The sequence below is a fragment of the Triturus cristatus genome, chromosome 7 (assembly GCF_964204655.1).
Source record: "Triturus cristatus chromosome 7, aTriCri1.1, whole genome shotgun sequence".
In the NCBI taxonomy this organism is placed as follows: domain Eukaryota; kingdom Metazoa; phylum Chordata; class Amphibia; order Caudata; family Salamandridae; genus Triturus; species Triturus cristatus.
This window is the reverse complement of record NC_140590.1, coordinates 790916930-790939017: the sequence shown is the minus strand read 5'-3', so window position 1 is coordinate 790939017 and position 22088 is coordinate 790916930.

The window sequence follows — 22088 nt, the reverse complement described above, 5'->3', positions numbered from 1 at the left end:
GGAGGAAACCAACAACAAAATGCAATTTCTTGAAGAAAAATGGTCTACAATGGATAACAGAGTAACTTCACTGGAACAGCAGGCCTCAGAGACACAGGTTAATTCCCAACGAATTTCTTCTTTAGAAAAAACAGTTCTCAGCCTTCAACAACACACTGAGGATTTAGAAAACAGAAATAGGAGGAACAACTTGCGCATTTATGGCCTGCCAGAATCCTTGGAAGGTGATGACCCTGTATCGTTCTTCACCTCCTTTCTACCGAAGCTCCTAGAGATGACACCGACCACTTCTCTTAGCATCTAAAGGGCTCACAGACTGGGTCCTCGACTCTCCTCTTCAGCCGCTCCAGCTAAGCCTTGAGGTGTCATCATTCTTTTTTTTAAGTTTACAGATCTTTTCTCAGTTCTCTCTGCTGCTAGATCTAAGCATCAAATTTCTTGTGTGGGTCAGAGAGTATTCCTGTCTCAAGATGTTTCCAATGCTACAGCGTCCAGACGTAAAGAATTCCTCAACTTACGTGCCCCTCTCCGATCTCTTGGTGCCAGATATGGTTTATTTCATCCATGTGTTTTCAAAGTAACGTACCAAAACCAAACATGGTCCTTCCAAGATCCTGCGGAACTTAAGAACTTTCTCCTTCTTCATAACACCACTGGCATGGATACTGTTGCCTCTTCTAATGGTTGATTATTTAACTAATCTTTTTCTTTCTATACAGGATACAGCTAACTAACTTTTTGATGCTCTCCTCAGACTGTTAGTTTGTCTCTATTTTTCTTTCTGAGTTACTTCTTACTATAGTTGTTCTTCTAAATGTAAAGTTTGTTTTTCAGGTTTCTCATAGTTTTTGTTCTCTGTTCGCTAATTCGCTTTTCTTGGTTTGTGCCATTCTCATCGTAATCAATCTTTCTCTTCCTTCCGTTCTGATGCAGTCCGGTTCCCCAATTTTGGCTGGTTTGTCTTGTTGCGTGTCGCCATTGCCCCGATGTCCATCTTCTTGTCCCCTTCAGGTATGTTATTCTCAGTCATCCTTTTTGGATATGTACTGTCTCTTCTTGTTGTTCTCTTCTCTCTTCCTTTCCCTCCCCCTCTTTCTCTCTCTTTTATTTGCTACCATGTCCCTAACTCTATTTTCTCTCTTTTCCCTTCAGATATATTTTCTCAGTTGTATTTGGGTACTGTTTTATTATTTCTTGAATTTCTTCTTTCCCTTCAGCCTTTTCTCTTCTCCTCTCTTGCTCTTTCCCTTACTCCTGCATTGAATTTTTCCTTTTTTTTCTATATGTTATTGCATACTTGGTTCAATATAAGTTTTTATACTTCTCAATGTTTTTACATTCAGAGTTATCTCCTGGAATGTAAAGGGTTTTATTAATCCGATTAAAAGGCAGAGAATCCTTTCCCACCTTGCTTCGTATAACCCTGATATAGTTCTCTTGCAAAAGACTCATCTTACAGAACAAGAATCACTTAAGTTGAAAAGAAGCTGGGTGGGTACAGTCTTATTCTCTCCATCTACCAACAAAAAGAATGGTGTTATCATTTTATGTCATAAGAAACTGAAATGTAAAATTGTCTCACAAGAAAATGATGCAGATGGTAGATGGGTTTTAGCAAAATTGTTAGTTAACTCTATTTTTCTCACTGTTTTCAATATTTATGGTCCTACGCAGCCTGATGGTTCTTTTTGGCCGTTGATTGCGCAAAAATGTACTCAATTTCGAGATGATTTTTTCATTTTAGGTGGTGATTGTAACCAAATAGTAGATCCATTTCTTGACCGTAAGTCCACTGTCCGTTTCACTCCACACAAAGCTCATAAACAATTCCTGGACACTATCTCTCAGACGCATCTTCTGGACTCCTGGAGGGTTTCTCACCCTTATTCTCTTGATTACTCTTTTTTCTCTCCCCCACATGCATCTTTCTCTCGCCTAGACTATATTTTTCTCTCTCAGCCTCTGAACTTATTGTCTTCCTCCATTGAACCTATAGTTATTTCTGATCATGCCCCAATTGTCACAGATCTTGATCTCCTTCCTCCTCGTCCCAATTCTTCTTGATGGCGCTTCAATAACTCTCTCCTTACTGATCCCCTCTTTTCCTCTTCTTTCCGTTCTTTTGCTAAGGAATTCTTTGATCTTAACTCTGACTCTAGTCCCTCTCCCCATATTCTTTGGGACTCATTTAAAGCTTCGGCAAGAGAGTACATCATAGACTTTGTCTCTAAGAAGAAGAAACGTTTTCTTCAGAAGCAGAAATCTATCTTAGCGAACATCAAGCTTTTGGAGCACAACTTCTATACTTCTTCAAATAATTCTGTCTTACCAGAACTAATACGAGCTAAATTCGAGTTCAATAAGTCTTCTACCGATAATGCTTCATCTATACTCCTTCGCAGCTCTGCTCGCTACTATGGTGGTCGTAACAAGACGGGGAAACTTCTAGCAAACTATCTCAAATCTTGTAAAGAAAGTACGCTTATAGATTCCATTTATTCTTCTAATAATTCTCTTCTGCATAAGGATCAGTAAATACTTAATGAATTTAAACTTTTTTATCAAAATCTCTATACGCCAGAATCACCCCCTTCCTCTGCTCTCATTCAGAATTATCTTGATAAACTTCCTAGTCCTTCTGCCTCTCATCTTAATTTTCTTGATCTTGAAAAAGATCTTTCGTTTGCCGAACTTTCCAATGTACTCTCACTAAAGGGAAAACCCCTGGCCCAGATGGCTTTTCTGTTGAATTTTATTTACATTTTTCGGATTTATTACTCCCCAAGCTTTTAATGCTTTTCCGTTCCTTTTATTCTCTTGGTAGGATGGAAGGCACCTTTCAAGAGGCCACTATCTGCCTTATCCCTAAAGATGGTCGTGATCCTCAATTTTGTAAAAATTATCGACCAATTTCTCTTGTTAATGTGGATTACAAATTATTTGCTAAGCTCCTCACACTACGTTTAGATCCCCTTATGCCCCATCTCATCGGTAAAGAATAGTGTGGTTTTGTTAAGGGTAGATTAACTTCTGATAATTCCCGTCTTTTCCTTAATGTTTTAAATAAAGCCCCTTTCCTCTCCACTTCTTTGGCCGCTATCTCAGTTGACGCAGAAAAGGCTTTTGATAGAGTGGATTGGTCTTTTTTGTTTCCATCGCTACGCTGGCATGGCTTTGGTCCTAAATTTCTATCACTTGTTTCTTTGCTCTATTCTGCTCCGAAAGCCTCGGTTCTTGTTAATGGTTGTGTCTCTTCTTATTTTTCTCTTCAACGTGGGGTTCGCCAAGGCTGTCCTTTATTCCCTCTTCTTTTCGTTCTTGCCCTTGAACCCTTTGTGACTGCTATACGTAACAATGATTCAATTTCTGGCTTTCCTTATGATAGTCATCAATTGAAACTCTCTGCGTATGCAGATGATATTCTCTCATTTATCTCTTCCCCCGAAACTTCTATTCCTCCCTTGTTATCTGAATTTGCATCTTTTTCGCTGGTCTCCGGTTACAAAATTAATTCCGACAAAACTGAAATTCTTCCTCTTACAAAATATTGTCTTCCCCACTCCTTCTCTTCTACTGGATTTGCTTGGAATAGTTCAAAACTTAAATACCTAGGCATTTGGTTCTCCAATTCCATCACCTCTTCAGTTAAATTGAATATGTCCGCAGTCTTAACTCGTATTGAAAAATTAGCCTCTTCTTGGAATCCACACTTTCTCTCCTGGTGGGGTCGTTTGGATTCGATCAAGATGATGATTGCCCCCATTTTCATTTACATACTCTCCATGCTCCCTGTTCACATTCCTGCCCTCCTTTTTAAACGTATTGATTCGTGCCTTTCTAGATTTCTCTGGAATAATAAACGGCCCAGAATTGCTTTATCCTCTCTTCGAAAATCAAAGTCTAATGGTGGCGTGAATTTTCCAGACTTCCTCCCTTAATCCTCTTTGGCTCTCCATTGAGCGAATATCGTTATTACCCCACTCCTTCTCAGATGTTCTTCGCTTCTCCGCCACATCCTCCCTTACTTCTCTTCCCTTATTTAGACATACTTGCTCATTATTGAAACCGTTGGTCCGTCCTATTACTATTTCTCGTGAAACTTTCTTAGCCTTCCCTATTTGGTATAATTCACTTATCCTCTTAAATAATAGACCTATTTTCTGGAAAACGTGGAGATTAAAAGGCATTATATGGGTTAAACATCTTTTTGATGGCGTCTCCCCTTGCTCATTTCCCCGTTTCCAATCCATCTTCCATTGTCCTCGCTCCTTTCTCCAAAAGTTTACTACACTTATGGCGATTATTCTTTACATTTACTATTCCCTTCCCTCTTCACCCTCATCGGATACTCAAAATCCTCTTCTTAAAATACTGCATGTTTTCCCCAAAGCCTCTCTTATATACAGATTCTTTTTAGCCCCTAATCCAGATCGTGCTAAATCTAAATTAGAGCTGTATTGGGAATTGGACTTGGGTTGCGAAGGGTCTGTCAAGTTGTGGGACAAATTATGGGCTAGATCTTTAAAAATTTCTCGTTCTGCCTCTCTTACCCAATCTATGTTTTTTCTTTACCACAGACTTCATCTTTCCCCTGTCTCTTTATCATGTTTTTCTTCTTCCACTGAATCTAACTCTAATTGTTGGACTTGTGGCTCTTCTAATGCTGATCTTTTCCATCTATTCTTTCTCTGCCCTGCGGTTATTGACTTTTGGAGTAAAGTATGGTCCTATATTTCTTGTTTGTTCTCAATCTCTATTCCTTACTCCATTCCGCTCCTCTTTACTGGTAGTCTCTCTGACTCTTTAGTTCTCCCCCCACATACTCATGGTCTTTTTGACCTCATGCTTGCTTTAGCCTTTCAACAAATTTCCTTCAATTGGAAACATCTCACGACATTATCCATACAACATTGGTGGAATACCCTTTGTCATTTTCACAGGCTAGATGTTGCTTTCGCCTCCTCTTGCACACCAACACTTAATAGAGATTTGTTCTGGTTACCTCTCACTACCTACTTAGATCGAATTGTTCTGAAGAACATCTCGCACTTAACTTCTGAAAATTGTGAGCCTCCTTGAATAATTTTATCTCTGGTACTTCTGGTTATTCGTTTTTTACCTTGTTGCATGGTGATATATTTTGATTTAACTCGCGATCATCTTTACTTTTTTTATAGTATGTACTCTAGTATGCATTTTCTTGTGTTATTTTTCTATGCCATACTGCTGATATTTTGTCTCTCCCTTGTCCTTCCTTCCCCTTCTTCCCCCCTTTTTATTTTTATTTATAAAATCTGGAAAAGTGCTTCTATTCTTCCTTTTCAGGTATCAGCTTCTTCGCTTGTTTTACTATTATCTTGTTTTCCTTATCTGTTGCTGATCAGTTTGTTTATTATTAAATGTTAATAAAGCCTTTAAAACACAAAAGATTGGCATGGGCTTTTCGAGAATGATCTTGTTTATCATCAATTCCCAATTGTATCTTGCCCATTTTAACCAACAATTTTGCAGAGAGATTCAGGGTAAGTTTTTGTTTAAAGATGCTCTGCACGTAGAGTACTTACATGCCCTCTGGAAGGGTTTCCACAGTTTTTTTTTATCTTGGATACCTTGCCCTATCATTTTTTAAGGGCCCTCAAAGAAGCATACTTCAGCTTTGCATAATATCCCAAGAACCGGGCTTTCAACATATTAGTTTGTTTATAGAGACCGAATTCCAGCCGTATCTGTGAGGATGGTGCAGCTTCAGGAAGGTTGAATAGCTGTCTGTAACATCTTGTCTGGGCTTTGTCCAGCCAGGAAGAGATGTGAATGTTGAAAATCAATGAGCCATACGTGAGCGCTGGCATACATTTGGCATTGATTACTTTAAAGATGCCAGTTAGATCTGGACTGCTTATCTTAGATGCAGGTTGTTTTTTTTTAACTCTTTTTATTAACATTGCTCATGAAATCATTTGCATCAATACAATAATCAAGTAGCATGGGGTAAAATGTAATCGCCAAATACAGTAAATTGCCAACGCAGACACAGGGAGGTTTGTTCATATACATCAGTCTGGGTCTACTCCGCCCCTCAATGCCCTGTATTTCATCCACGGTCCCCAGACCTTTTTCCATTTCTTTACACAGCCCCTGGATTTGTAGATGGTTTTCTCTGCCCGTTGGCACCAGTCCAGGTCTTGCAGCCACTGGTCCCACTGCGGGGGCACCTGTGCCCCCCAGCTACTTGCTATGTTCCGTTTTGCCACCCCCGCTGCCATTGCTAGCCAGATCTCGTTGTATCTGGACCAGTCCGGGCCCCTTTGATCATCAGTAGCAACCACCTAGGCTCCATTAGGACTGGGGAACCCACCACCGCTGTCATCGTGTCCACTACTTTAGACCAGAATGCGACTATCTCCGGGCACTCCCACAATATGTGATACAACGTACCTTCTTCCCTGCACCCCCTAGCACAGTGGGCCGATGGACTCCTTCCCCAGGCATATAAGTGTGTTCGGGGGTAATAAACCCGATGAAGAATTTTTAACTGTACCAGCCTGAACCTAGCGCGAATGGCTATTTCACGGGGGTTCTGCAGCGCATCCTGCCAGTCGTCGTCCTCCAGGGCCCCTATGTCACCCTCCCATTTTTCCCGTAGGGACACTAGGGGATCTGACATGTTGTTGATGAGTTTACGATAAATTGTGGACGTGGGTTTTTCAGCAATGGGGTCCAGGAGAAGCCTGTCCTCCAGGGGGAAGTAGTCCGGGAGCGCTGCAACCCCCGCATGTGTGAACGTAGGATGTAAGTAAGCCTTATGTAGTGGTAGTGCTGTGTGTCGTGTAGGTCATATTCCTTTTGAAAATATTCAAAGGGTCGGGGGGCATTGCTTTTCCATACATCCCCTAAGAACTCGATGCCTATTAATTTCCACCCCCTGAAGCCGGTCGGTCTGGTCACTTCATGAAGCTGATCCCCATACCATAAGGGTGTTCTACCCGTGAGGGAGCCCTTCCAGCCCAGGAACTGATTCGCCTCCCTCCAGCACTGAATCACCACCCCGGTGTGCGATGGCAGGTCCCTTCTCGGCCTCCTTGCATAAAGGAGTGGCTCACAGTGCCCCCCAGGCATGACCCATCTGTCCACCCTATAGGCCGGCTCTGTACTCGCTGCATACACCCAGTCATTGACCACCTGCAGCTGTGAGGCCCAGTAATATAGCTGTACGTCCGGGAGGACCAGCCCCCTGTCGAACACTCCCCTCTTTAACTTGCGTAGTGCTATCCGTGGGTTGCCCCCCTCCCAGAGCAATGTCCGCACTGCCTGAAAAATCCGATGAAATACCCCACTCGGAACTGGATATGTTGTGTTTTGTAAGATATACAAAAGGCGCGGCAAAGCCAGCATTTTAAACATTGCTGTCCGCCCCAGAAGCGACAACGGTAACGACCTCCAATGGCTAACATCCGTCTCCAAGCGCAGCAATTGGGGTTCCAAATTCCTGGTGAAAAACTCTGCTCGGTCTCTAGTGATGTAAATCCCCAGGTACTTAAATCAGCTCTCAACTATTGAGGCTGGGCATCTAGACAGGATCCGCGGGGGGGGGACCCGAGAGCGGGAAGATCGGTGACTTTGCCCAATTAATCGTGTAGCCTGAGTAGCTACCGAATAATTCAAAAAGATGGAGCGCCTGCGCTATCGAATGGTACGGTCTGGCCATATACAGGACGACATCGTCTGCATACAAAGAGATAGGCTCTTCCCACTCCTCAGACACTGATAGGCCCCAGAACCACCTGTCCCTCCGAATCCAGTGCGCCATTGGCTTAAGAGCTAAGGTGAACAAAAGGGGTGACAGAGGGCACCCCTGTCTGGTTCCCCTACACAGGGGGAAAGCCCGAGACTCTACCCCGTTAACTCTGACCCTCGCCATCGGACGCTTGTACAGCAGCCACACCCAGCTGCAGAATATCAGTCTAAGGCCCATTCGATGGAGAACCATAAACAGGTAAGGCCATTCAATGTTGTCAAAGGCCATTGAGGCGTCCAGCGCCACCAATGCCGTCTGAGTGTCTCCTATGTCTTCCGTCATGTATAGGACCCCGTATAAGCATCGAAGATTATAACGAGTGCTCCTGTGCGGCATGAATCCGGACTGATCCGCATGCACTATATCAGGCATTACCAAGAGCAGCCACGTCGCCAGTGCCTTGGCTAGGACTTTAGCCTCAGCGTTTATGAGCGAGATCGGCCGGTAGGAGGAGCATTGATCGGCCGGCTTCCCCGCTTTATGGATTAAGACTATGGTGGCTTCTCTTTGATCCGGCGGCAGACTCCCCACTTCACGCGCCTCTAAATACATTTGAAGGAGTGGGTCGATGATAATATTTGCCTGCCTCTTGTAGATCTCTACTGGGAGCCCATTCGGCCCCTGCGCCTTACCAGACTGAAGCGTGGCAAGAGCTTCGCCAATCTCCAATCCTGTGAGGTCAGCTTCTAGTTGTTCGCTCTGCTCTTGGGACAGTGTGGACAGTGTGAAGTCCCACAGGAACTCCGCGCAGTCTTGCTCTGATCTGGTGTACACCGGGGTGTAGACCTTTTTAAAGTGCGACGCAAATGCTTCTGCTATTTCCATTCCCTGTCTAGAGCCTTACATCTATTGCCGCGCAGGTGTGTCTCCTGTAGGAGAACCACATCCGGGGAGTGCTGCTTCAAATACTGCAGAACCAGCATCCGTTTAATTCTGTGCCCCAGCCCATTGACGTTTCACGTCCATATTTGTAGCTGTGCCCGATCACCCATCAGATGTCAAAGAGCCCCCCTCCACCGGACAAACCCTATTCCTCTGTGTCCCATCATAACAGTACCACCATGCATTGCAATAAAGTAGACATTGAGCAAAACATCAATCCCCATGAACTTCCCCCTCACCCCCAAACCAACTCCCCCCCTGCCTCCCTGTGCAGTGGGTCCCCAACCTCCCACCATTCAAACTTGCAGAGTGCCTGTCGCCCCTTCTTACCCAACACTAACTTGCGGAGGGGAAGTAAGCCTGCAGTCAACAGAAACAGTTCTACATGGCTATCGGAGTGTACACCCATACAGATCGAAATGCTAGGTTCACCCTGCTTCCCATCTTGGAGTCCCCCTCCCGGCCCCCCCTCCTCACCCTTAGTGCAGCCACAGTCATCGGAGTGGTCCCAATGAGCCAAACTCTGACTCACCCAATGACCTGGAAACCGGCGACTCCACTGGACCCTCCTGGCCCCACTCCAATGCGGGGTCCAACGTCAATCCCCTTCTACCTCCCCCAAGTTGAAGTTACCTCGGATCTTTGGAGTAACTATCATCACTTATGCGGACCCTGTTCCTGTGCTTGGTCGTCCAAGGCCGATCCGCCTGCATTAGTCCCTTCCCGGCCAGACTTGCTGTGATCCTGTCTGCGCTGTCCTCCATTTCTGCTCACTGTCCTCCATCCCTCCAGCCAGTCACTGGCCTCTTCAGGCTTATCAAAGAAGTATGCCTTGCTCCCGTCTAGGATCTTAAGTCTTGCTGGGGAGAGCATCATATATTTCACCCCTTGATCCCGAAGGGCCCGCTTGACCCCTTCGAAGGATCTCCACTGACGCTGAACTTGAAGAGTGAAATCCGGGAAAAATCTTATTGTTGCGTTCTCAAGTCTCAGGTCTCCAGACGCTCGCGACGCCTGTAGGATGGCATCCTGGTCCCTATAATTCAGGAGCTGCGCGATGATGGTGCGTGGGGGGAGCCCAGGCTTCAGCCTCCCTCCGAACGCGCGATGGGCTCTCTCTACCGAAAAGAAGTTTGACAGGCGCTTTGGTTTGAGATGTTTAAGAATCAAGTCCTCCACAAAGCAGTCCGAGGGGGGTCCTTCCATTCCCTCCGGAACCCCCACTATGCGGATATTGTTGCGCCTCGCTCACCCTTCCTGATCTTCCAGCCTGGCGTAGATGTCAGCTTGATTCTTGGTGAGGGCCGCCACTTGTCCCTCGAGTCTCTTGGTTTTGGAGGTTAGGCTTCCAATGCCCGTCTCCGCCACCGCCTCATTGTCAGACATTTTTCTGAAGTCGGCTCGAAGCAAATTGACCTCTTCCGTCACTGAGTCCATCTTTGCCTCGAGGGTACCCCGCAGGTCTTCAATGGCTGACATAATGTCTCTTAGCGAGGGATCACGCTCGTCCTCCCCTGTGTCGCCCTGGCGGCTCCCTCCGTGACTGGCATCGTCTCTACTCATGGTCACTGTATACTTGGCGATGTGGTTCGACTGGCCTTGTACCGTTAGTTTGTTGCGGCCCATGACTAGTTGTTGCGTCCCGTAATGTGCCCCGTGGGGTGAGTTACCAGAGTAGGAGTCACCCGCCCGTAGGAGACCCCCAAGTGCACTCAGTCCTCCCTGCTGTTTGCGTCCACCCTGGCCATGCTCTACTGGACTATGCGCCCGCTTCTATCCCCTTCCCAGGGTGCTTCCCACCCTCGATCAGATGTGTTGCCGGCACCCCACCACACGCGTGTGCAGTACCTCAATTTAGGCCGCACTTTCGCTGTCTCCCCCGCGCAGGCCCCACAGGCTCACTCGCTGCACCACAGTCCACTCCGGCGTCAAACTGCGTCTCCAGGGTTCGCCGGGGTTTCACCGGGTCTAATGGTGGCACCTTCGTGGCAAGATCAGGCGCCCCCCCCGGCCCTCCCACTGTTTAGGCCTCTGCCACCACTCCACTGCATATTGTGGACAAGCGGCCGTCCGGGCTCCAGTTGCGTTGTGGCAGTCCCGCTCCGACTCCCTCTGTCTATGCTCACAGGGATCTCAAGCTCCCCTGTCTTCAGGCGCCTTCAGTCTTGCTCGCCTCACAGCGCCTCTCACCTCCCTCGGCCTCCCGTCCATCACGGCACAATGTTCCCGCCTGGGTGATGCTGATCTCAGCCCCGTGCGATCAGAGCCGGGGTCGGCCACCACACTCCTCTCCTCGCCGCCCACACAGCACCAACGCACTTCACTTCCGGGATGCAATGCAAGCTCTAACCACGGCACCAACGGCTCCTCCGCGGCTGAGAGTTCTCAAGCCTCACGCTCTGCACTGGCGGGCGCCATTTTGTCCCTGCAGTCTGGCCAGCCGGGGTCGCTCAGTGCCGGCAGATCGCTGTCTCCCGGGAAGCCCTTGTATCACCACCGTTCTGTGCTTCCACACACTGTTTTCCGCCACTGTTCGGTGTCCTCAGCTGAGCGGATGATGCCGGTTTTCGGGAGAGTGCTAGGTAAATGCTAGCGCAGCTCGTCTAACGTGTGGCCATCTTTCTCGGCTGCAGGCCACGCCCCAGATGCAGGTTTTTTAAAGCTCATTGTCATTGACAGAGCAAATTCCTTTAGGCTGGACCGGTGTGTGACATGGGTGCCACGCTGGTTAAAATACATGTCTAGATATTTAAGGCTTGTTCCAGAGCCACATTGTTCATTGTAAAATTAAATTTGGCAGTACGTCTATTCTTGACTTCACATGCCATAATTTAATTTTTGGCATGATTGACTTCTAATTTGTTTTCAACAAAAAAAAGAGAGAGGTCCGCCCGTGATCTCTTCAGCGCTACCGCTGTATGCCCAAATAGTAAAGTGCCATTGGCGTACTGGAGGCAATGAATGTGGGTGCAGGCAAATTTGGATGTATGACGTTACAACGCATACTATTACAACGCATACCATTACAACGCATTTTTTACAACGCAAGTACTACTACAACGCATTACTTTACAACGAATACTTTTACAACGCAAAACCTATTAAAATACTGAAAAGTGCTGTTACAACGAAATCTATTACAACGCATACCATTACAACGCGATTTTTTTTATTTTTTTATTTAAAAGTACAATAAAATCTGGCACGGGATGCAGGGAAATTAGGGGTTTTAGGGTGGGGAAGTGTATTAAAATGTGGAGAAAAACTGAGCGTAAATCTACTGAAATGCATTACCAAATTAATACTCGAGTATTAAAATTAATACTCGAGTATTAAAATTAATACTCAAAATCCCCAATAAAATTCCGTTTTCACACATTTCAAAGTTTAACAAAAAGAACGATAGAATTAACAACAGTCCTTACACATTTTTATCATGTTTAAATCGGAAAGTAAGTAAAACAGAACACACATACACATAGGCGCCATTTTAACCATCTCACTTGTAAAACTTGTCCTACAACACTTTCTATGAAAACAATACCAAAAGACATGTTCCAAAATGGATGCCAAAACGGAGCAAATGAGTGAAAACAATACATTTTAAAATGCATTTTTAAATTATCATTTTCCACAGTAAAATAAAGTATAAAAAAAAACACATCGAACGCAGTTTTTAAAAAAATTAATAGTGACACAGAGTAAAACGTATAAATACCAGGAAGACACCATTTTGCAATCAGTTGATTATCAACTACCAGAGAGACCAGACGTCAAAACCTGACCCTCTGTCACCTCCACTGCGACCTCCTCAGAGAGAGCACTGAATTCCTTCGGAAAACCATTATTAGTAGACAACTACTAGTAAGTCAGTAAAATATTTTTAAACCATGGTTTTGCGTAAAATATGTCTACTTTCCATACAAAATATATTTTTAAATTTTTAATATTAACTTTTAAAATGTACTGTTTGTAATTTGTTATCACAAAAAATATATACCAACTTAAAACAACTACTTTCTTTTCCTAAAACAGAAACTTGCTAAATATTGAGAATCAAGAATTGGTGTACCTATTTTTGTATCTCCTCAAAGGAATCGACTCACCTTTACGATTGTGAAGGTAAATGTAATTTAATTTAAAATATTTTACTTTAACAATATATTTTTAGCATTAGCAAAAGTGTTCTATTGCAAAGGTAACTTTTTTTTCCCCTCAAACAAATTACATCATAAACGAAATTATACCATGGTGCAGGGGTAACAAATACTAATAGGACTTCAGTTAGGTACTACATGTGAAAAAGCGTTTCTATTTACTGAGATAACTATTAGTATTCTAAGTCCCAGAATATTCAGCGGTAGAGTAATTGAGTGATAGTGCAGGTGTATCCATTATTAATCTTATTTTAAAATGCATTCAATGTGTATTATGTTTTTCTTAACCAATTGTTACTCATACTCATTTGACAAATATCATAATTTTCAAAAATGGTTTTTTTTTAAACCAACGTTGTCAAAGTTACATTAAATTTTTTTTTTTTTTTTGTTGAAACCGTTTATTGCAATCTCAAGTATATACAAGTATGGGCCTACAACCTTCCGGCCGGCCGCTACAGTGACAGGAGCACCTGACAAACTTACAAAAGGGCACTTGGCGTTACAGAGAAGCAAATCAGGAGACATCAACGACGTAAGCCACATGACTCTAAGCCCACAATACGGTTTCATTTTATACACACGCAACAACATAAAAAAACACACCCGCAAGGCAACCCGCAATCGAAGGTAACCACACGTGCTCCTCGAATAAGGGACCCCGACCATCCACAGGAATCTGAAGAGGGGGAAGGGAAACAAGTCCAGGACTGGGGGAACTCTGTGCCCGGGGCTGGGGGAGGGGGTCAACTAGGGGGACGGAGCCGGTGAGGCAGCAGGCAGCAAGGGTGGCTCGCAAATACCCCCGCGGTAGGCGTTCCAGGGGCCCCATATTTTCACCCACGCCCCAGGCTTGCCCCTCGCCACATACACCACCTTTTCTCGGAACATGCACCAATCCATATGTTCTTTCCAGGCCGACACCACCGGGGGCCGCTGGGATCCCCACAGTTGAGCGATGTCACGCTTAGCTATCATATATCCCAGAGTCACCCATCGCGTCTGCGGAACCGAGTAATCAGTTGGTTCCCACACATTCAGCAAGCATCTCCTCGCTTCAGGCAACAGTGCGACATGCGTAACCAGACGCAGGACCTCATGCACACCACGCCAGAATCGCTCCACCTTCGGGCATTCCCACAAAATATGCAAAAAAGTCGCCAAAGCACCACACCCACGCTTACACAACCCATCCTCAGCATAACCCATACGCAGAAGCCTTGGCCCCGTCATGTAAACCCGGTGGAGTATCTTAAGCTGGACGAAGCGAAGGCGAGCCGGTATGGCCACCTCCTTCGGAGAGGCCACCGCGGAAATCCAGTCTTCGTCGTCCAACTCCAGCCCGTCGGCAACCCAAGCCTCACGGAGGCCGGTCAGCAGGCCCGAGCGGTCATTAATCAATTTTTTGTAAATGAGGGAGATCGTTCTATCCGGAACGTGGCCATCCAGCACTCTATCCTCCAGGGGGGAAGACTCCGGGATGGAGGCGGCGTCTGGGAAGACGGAGCCCAGCGCATGACGGACCTGCAAGTACCGAAAGTATTCACTGCCCTGCAGCTGAAACTCCGTCTGCAGCGTCTCGAATGTTTTAAATCCCCCTCTCGTCCAGAGGTCCCCCACTTTACTGATGCCAATCGTGTCCCACTTCTCGAAGCCCTTCGAGGTCCACAGGGAGCCCAACCGCTGAGGCGCATACAACGGCGACGCCCGGGTCAAACGGTCCTTCCACCCCATAGCTGCATTGGCCGCGTGCCACACCCGCACCATGACACGCGTGGGCCCCGTCAAGCGGGGATCCGGCGCGCCAGAGTAGAGTGCTCGATTGTAGTCGCCACCGGGCAGGAGCATCTTGTCCATTTCAAATGCCGGGTTCAAGGCGGGCCCATAGAGGCCGTGATTAATTGCAGCTAGCTGGGAGGCCCAGTAATACCGCTTAATGTCCGGGAGGGCAATCCCCCCGTCATACCACGGGAGCGTCAACTTCGCCAGGGCTATACGCGGCCTCCCGTCCCAGAACAGGCGGCGCTGTAGACTCTCCACCTCACGAAAGTAGCGCGCCGGGACTAGGTCCATAGTGTTCTGGAGAGCGTACAGGAAGCGCGGCAACGACATCATCTTAAACAATGCCGCCCGGCCGAGCGGCGAAAGCGGCAGGTGCCGCCAGCGCGCGACGTCCTCCTTCAAGCGCTGGAGGGGGGGAAGCAAGTTTCGCTCGTAGCGGGCCTCCGGGTCCAGCGTGATGTAGACACCCAGGTACCGAAACCCCTGCGAGGCAATCTGGATCGGACATCCCCGCGGGAGGACGGGAGCCTCCCCGGAAAGCACATAGACACATGATTTAGCCCAGTTGATGACAAGGCCTGAGTTACGGCCAAAGGAGCGCAGGACATCAACCAGGACAATCAGTGATTTGCGCGGGGAGGCTAGGTACAAAAGGATATCGTCAGCGTAGAGGGACACGCGGTCCTCATACTCGGGGGTCCAACGGAGACCACGGATGGAAGGGTGCCACCGCAGCCACTCCGCCAGGGGTTCCAAGGCCAATGCAAACAGGAGCGGCGACAAGGGGCAACCCTGTCGCGTGCCCCGTCCCAGCGCGAACGGGGCCGAGACTCGCCCATTCACTACCACCTGCGCTAATGGGCCCGAGTACAACAATTTGACCCAGCTGATGAATCCCGGTCCAAAACCAAATTTCGCCAGCATCGCCCACATGTATGGCCATTCGAGCGTGTCAAACGCCATGGTGGCGTCTAAGGACGCCAAGATGGCCGGCTCCCGCACAAACGGAACACGCGCGAGCACCCCGTGCAAGCGACGCAGATTGAGGGCCGTGTTGCGATGGGGGATAAAGCCCGACTGGTCTTGGTGGACCAACTCGCCCACCACGCCGACCAGCCGGTTGGCAAGCACCTTGGCCAGGATTTTGGGCTCCGCATTCAAGAGCGAGATAGGCCGATAGGAGGTAACCCGGTCTCGGGGTTTCCCCTCCTTGTGGATCACCACGATTGTAGCCAGACGTTGGTCCGGCGGGAGGGAGCCCCGCGAGTGGGCCGCAAGGAACATCGCACGGAGGTGGGGTGCCAGCACGTCCGGTCGCAGCTTATACAACTCGATAGGGATGCCGTTCGGGCCCATGGCCTTGCCAGATGCAACCGAGCGTATAGCGAGGGCAATTTCGTCCGAGGTAGGAGCAGCATCCAACGACTCCCTGTCCTCCACCGAAAGGGAGGGCAGCGCGATATCTCGAAGCAGGGCATGAGAATCCGCCTCCGAGCAGGGAGAGACCGGGGAATACACCTCGCGGAAATAATCCGCGAAGCAAGAGACAATGTCTTCTGGCTCGGTGACACGTACACCATCCATCCTCTCAATCAGCGGAACCACACGACTCACTCTCTCCTTTTTATCCAACCACGCAATCAATTTACCAGCCTTATCACCCACATCATACAGTCGCCCCTGTTGCTCTCTACTGAGGCCCCTGGCTGCCTCCGTGACGAGGGCCCTATAGGCCGCTTGCTTAAGGTGTAGAACATGCAGTGCAGCATCCGTCACCCCACTCCCCAAATCACCCTCTAGTTCAGTAATTTCGGCCTCCACTCGGGTCACCTCCTCCTGCTCGCGGCTCCGGGCATGGGATATGAAGGAGAGGGCCTCCCCCCTAATAACTGTCTTGAAGGCCTCCCAAAGGGAGATAGCCGAAGGGACAGACCCCACATTCTCCTCGAAATACCGCTGCAAGGATTTAATCAGGTCAGCGCGAATAGTGGGGTCGCGCAGATACCAGGCATTAATTGGAGCTACCCTGCCCTCCCCCCTCGGGAGGACACCAAAGTGCAACAGGAGCGGGGAGTGATCTGAAATACCCCGCGCCAGATGGCGCACCTCTCCCACCCTCCCAGCATAGGCCGCAGGGACAAGGATATGATCAAGCCGCGAGAGGCTACCATGGGCACCCGAATGGAAGGTGTATTGCAGCTGCGTGGGATGTTTTAAGCGCCAGCAGTCCACCAATCCCAATGTATCTAAAATGCCGGACAGCCACGCCTGCGCCCGGGGGAGGTCCCTAGGGGGGTGACGATCCATAGTCCCAGAAACCACCGCATTGAAATCCCCCCCAACCACCAGAAGCCCCCCGGAAGGTCAAGGAGGAGGCGCCCCAGGTCCGCAAAAGTGGTAGACTGTAGCCCCGGTGGGACATACACTGAAACAAATACAACCACTTTGCCCTCCATTCTCCCCACCAAGGCAGTGTAGCGTCCCCTCTCATCATGGCGCACCTCATCTATTTCCAGCGGGAGCGAGTTCTTAACCATGATGCCCACCCCCCGCGAGCCAGACGTGAAGCCCGAGTGGGCCACCAAACGATAGCCACGCCGATTCATGGCAAAGAAGGAATTACCAATAAGGTGTGTCTCCTGCAGAAAGACCACATCTGGCGAAATTCGTTTCAGATACTGCAGGACCACACCTCGCTTAATCCTATCCCCCAGTCCATTAACGTTCCAAGACAACAAAGTCAAGTCCCTACCCCCCATCACATACAGAAGCCATCACTCGTCCCCCCGAGAGCACCTCAAAAACACCAATACAGTAAAGGGTTTGCCTTGCGGTAAAAACGAACAACACCCCACCCCAACCCACCCGTCCCAACAGAACTCCCCCCTCCCTGCACCCCTGCATGAGCCCAAACAGCCCCCCCAAAGTGCAGTGTTCCTGTCGCCCCATAGATGAAAACACTAACTAGTCCCCCAGAGGAGGAGGGAAAGCCCCCAAGAGACCCCGTACGACCTCCACGGGAGGGGAACTTACACAATCAGTCAATGATGACAATAATGTTGTCCAGAGCAAGGCCTACTATTAGTCCCTCAGTCCTGATCCGGCAAGCCCTCCCCTCCAACCGCGCCCCCCCCACCCCCCCGGCCCCGGTCCCCGGGCAAAGTGTCCAACCAGTCCCCGGCCGCCTCGGGACGATCAAAAAAGTGCGGGCGGCCATCCACCTCTACCCTCAACTTCGCTGGAAAAAGCATTGCATACTTGAGGTTCAGGTCCCGTAGGCGACGTTTGACTCCGAGAAAACTCAGTCTCTGCTTCTGGACCGCCGGAGTAAAATCAGGATAGAAGTTTACGCCCATATTGTCGAGTCTGACCGGTCCTTGTTGCCTAGAAGTCTGCAGGATAGCGTCTCTGTCCCGAAAGTTGAAGATCCGGGCAATGAGAGGCCTCGGAGGGGCTCCGATCTTAGGTCTCCCTCCGGGGACCCTGTGGGCACGTTCCACTGCGAAGAGTTTACTCAGCCCCCGGGGCTGGAGACGGGTGAGGATCAGGTCCTCCACAAACAGATCCGCCGCCTCCTCCTCACGTCCCTCCGGCACCCCGACAATGCGAACATTGTTCCTCCGGGCCCGACCCTCGGAATCTTCCAGTCGACGATCCATCAGGGCGCTCGCCTGGCCCAGTCGGCGCACCTCCTTTTGGAGGGCCGCCACGTCCGTTGTGAGGCCCGAGGTGGTGTGGGCCAAAGAGTCGACCCGGTCATTCGTCTTGGACAGATCGGCCCTCACCAGGCCCACATCCACGAGGACCGAGTCAATCTTTTGCGCCAGAGTGTCAAAGCGCTGGTCCACTGAGACCTTCATCTCGGCGATGGCGCCCATGACGTCCCGGAGGGTCAGATCCGCGGGCAAAGCAGGGGCATCAGTCGGGCCAACAGGGGACCTACGCGGCGCCTCTGGAGATCCCTTCTGGAGGGTGTAGCGGTCCATGTTGTTAGACTGAGGAGCTGCGCCACGGCGGGTCGATTTCACCTTTGCCAATCTCCTTGAAAAGGGCTGACAGACCGGTTCACGGGCTCCGGGGGGGGGGCGACCACAGCTCCGAAGGGCGGATCACAGCTGGCGGGCCGGCAGGGCACCCCGATGAAGTCACACCACCGCACGCCGCCTCGCGACCCTACCTCGCTTGGCAGCAAGGAGGGCGCGAAAGCGAAAGTGAAAGTGCGGGGTACGCGAATCGCCCAGCCTCGCCCGCCGCTGTTGTTCACTTTGTCTCCGGATCGCCCCACAACTCCAATCCGGGGGGCCGGCGTGGAGAAGGCCGCAAACCTCAATCGATGCTCCCGCCGGTGTCCGAGGTCCGATTTGGAAACGGAAAACGGGTAGCACCTCAGCTCGGTCTCACGAACACAGTCCCCTCATCTAGGACAGGATATAGTCAGGATTTATGCAGGAGGTCGCGGAGGTCCTCGGGAGCCTCGCACCTACGCGGCCATCTTGGTTGCGCGCTAGGCTCCTCCCCCCAACATTAAAGTTTTTAAACTTTTTTTTTCCACAGTAAATCGGTTACAAAAAAATAACTATATCCTGCAGCAAGCATTACCTTAAAGGCAAGAGAACAAACAGCAACTGAAAAAGGTATTTTACATTATGAGTATTATAATTTCCACAATTTAATAGTCATTCCTTTTGCTATTGTTACTCGACTAAAGTGCAGAAATAGGATAACTGATGGATAGTGTAGGGGTACAATTTACTATTCCAACTCCAGGAAGGTGCAGCAGTAGGGAAAGTGTTGGATGGTGTAGGGGTGCAATTTACTATTCCAAATCCAGGAAGGTGCAGCAGTAGGGAAAGTGTTGGATGGTGTAGGGGTGCAATTTACTATTCCAACTCCAGGAAGGTGCATCAGTAGGGAAAGTGTTATGTACTATATATTAAAATGGATTTAATTTTTGCAAAAAGTTTTTGTAAATTTGCATATCTCTTCAAAGTTAAGTTTTCTCATTTTTTCCTTTTATCACTTTTGCAGACAATTGTATTTGTTTTACCATTGAAATCAACACATAAGTGTCTACTCCAGCCTACAGGCCATCCCCACTTAAGAAGACTCACCAAGAAAACCAATTTCAAAAAAACAAGGTATTGTTACACAACATTTAAAGGTGCAGCAGTAGGGAAAGTGTTGGATGGTGTAGGGGTGCAATTTACTATTCCAACTCCAGGAAGGTGCAGCAGTAGGGAAAGTGTTGGATGGTGTAGGGGTGCAATTTACTATTCCAACTCCAGGAAGGTGCATCAGTAGGGAAAGTGTAGGATGGTGTAGAGGTGCAATTTACTATTCCAACTCCAGGAAGGTGCAGCAGTAGGGAAAGTGTTGGATGGTGTAGGGGTGCAATTTACTATTCCAACTCCAGGAAGGTGCATCAGTAGGGAAAGTGTTATGTACTATATATTAAAATGGATTTAATTTTTACAAAAAGTTTTTGTAAATTTGCATATCTCTTCAAAGTTAATTTTTCTCATTTTTTCCTTTTATCACTTTTGCAGACATTTGTATTTGTTTTACCATTGAAATCAACACATAAGTGTCTACTCCAGCCTACAGGCCATCCCCACTTAAGAAGACTCACCAAGAAAACCAATTTCAAAAAAACAAGGTATTTTTACACAACATTTAAAGGTGCAGAAGTAGGGAAAGTGTTGGATGGTGTAAGGGTGCAATTTACTATTCCTACTCCAGGAAGGTGCAGCAGTAGGGAAAGTGTTGGATGGTGTAGGGGTGCAATTTACTATTCCAACTCCAGGAAGGTGCAGCAGTAGGGAAAGTGTTGGATGGTGTAGGGGTGCAATTTACTATTCCAACTCCAGGAAGGTGCAGCAGTAGGGAAAGTGTTGGATGGTGTAGGGGTGCAATTTACTATTCCAACTCCAGGAAGGTGCAGCAGTAGGGAAAGTGTTGGATGGTGTAGGGGTGCAATTTACTATTCCAACTCCAGGAAGGTGCAGCAGTAGGGAAAGTGTTGGATGGTGTAGGGGTGCAATTTACTATTCCAACTCCAGGAAGGTGCAGCAGTAGGGAAAGTGTTGGATGGTGTAGGGGTGCAATTTACTATTCCAACTCCAGGAAGGTGCAGCAGTAGGGAAAGTGTAGGATGGTGTAGGGGTGCAATTTACTATTCCAACTCCAGGAAGGTGCAGCAGTAGGGAAAGTGTTGGATGGTGTAGGGGTGCAATTTACTATTCCAACTCCAGGAAGGTGCAGCAGTAGGGAAAGTGTTGAATGGTGTAGGGGTGCAATTTACTATTCCAACTCCAGGAAGGTGCAGCAGTAGGGAAAGTGTTGGATGGTGTAGGGGTGCAATTTACTATTCCAACTCCAGGAAGGTTCAGCAGTAGGGAAAGTGTAGGATGGTGTAGGGGTGCAATTTACTATTCCAACTCCAGGAAGGTGCAGCAGTAGGGAAAGTGTTGGATGGTGTAGGGGTGCAATTTACTATTCCAACTCCAGGAAGGTGCATCAGTAGGGAAAGTGTTGAATGGTGTAGGGGTGCAATTTACTATTCCAACTCCAGGAAGGTGCAGCAGTAGGGAAAGTGTTGGTTGGTGTAACTGTTATATTTTAGGTATTTCATTTAATTTTTCAGACTAATTTGTTTTTCTTCTCTTCTCTTTTCAGATAATGTCTAGTCTGGAAGCTGCAAAGTATATTAAATCCAGGAAGGGCAAAAATTTATTAAACCATGGTGGATACATATATAGTAAGGAAAGAATAAGTTTAACTAGAAATCATTGGAGGTGTGTGCAATACTACACTACCCATTGCAGTGGCAGAGCGGTTACTGTTGATAATTTAGTTGTGAAAACCACTGAACATAACCACTCTGCCTCTGCAATGGAGGTAGAAATTAGAGAAACTGTGAACGAAATGAAAGCTATTGCAAGCACCTCCAATGATTCTACAGGATCCATTTTAAGAGAGGTTGCACAGCATGTCCCCAGTCATGTTGCTAGTAACATGCCTATAATTCCTAATTTGAGAAGAATTATTCAAAGACAAAAGCAGGCAAGTAACATTCAATTATCTACACCACATTCTTTCTCTGACATTAGAATTCCACATGATCTTTCAATTTCTTTTTCTGATGAACCTTTCATTCTGCATGACAACGAAAACCCTCAGAAACGAATTCTCATTTTTAGTACCCCACGTAACCTTGCTAAGTTAGAAAGTAGTGAAATTTGGATGATGGATGGGACGTTTAAAAGTACACCCCATCCTTTCACTCAAATTTACACTATACATGCCAAAATTAACAATAGTGTAATTCCCTTAGTATACAGTTTGCTACCTGATAAGACTTCTGCAACATACACTGAACTTTTATCAGTGATTAAAAGTAAAACATCTCAAAGTCCTCGGAAAATAATTATTGATTTTGAATTGAGCATGATCAATGTGATCACTAAAACGTA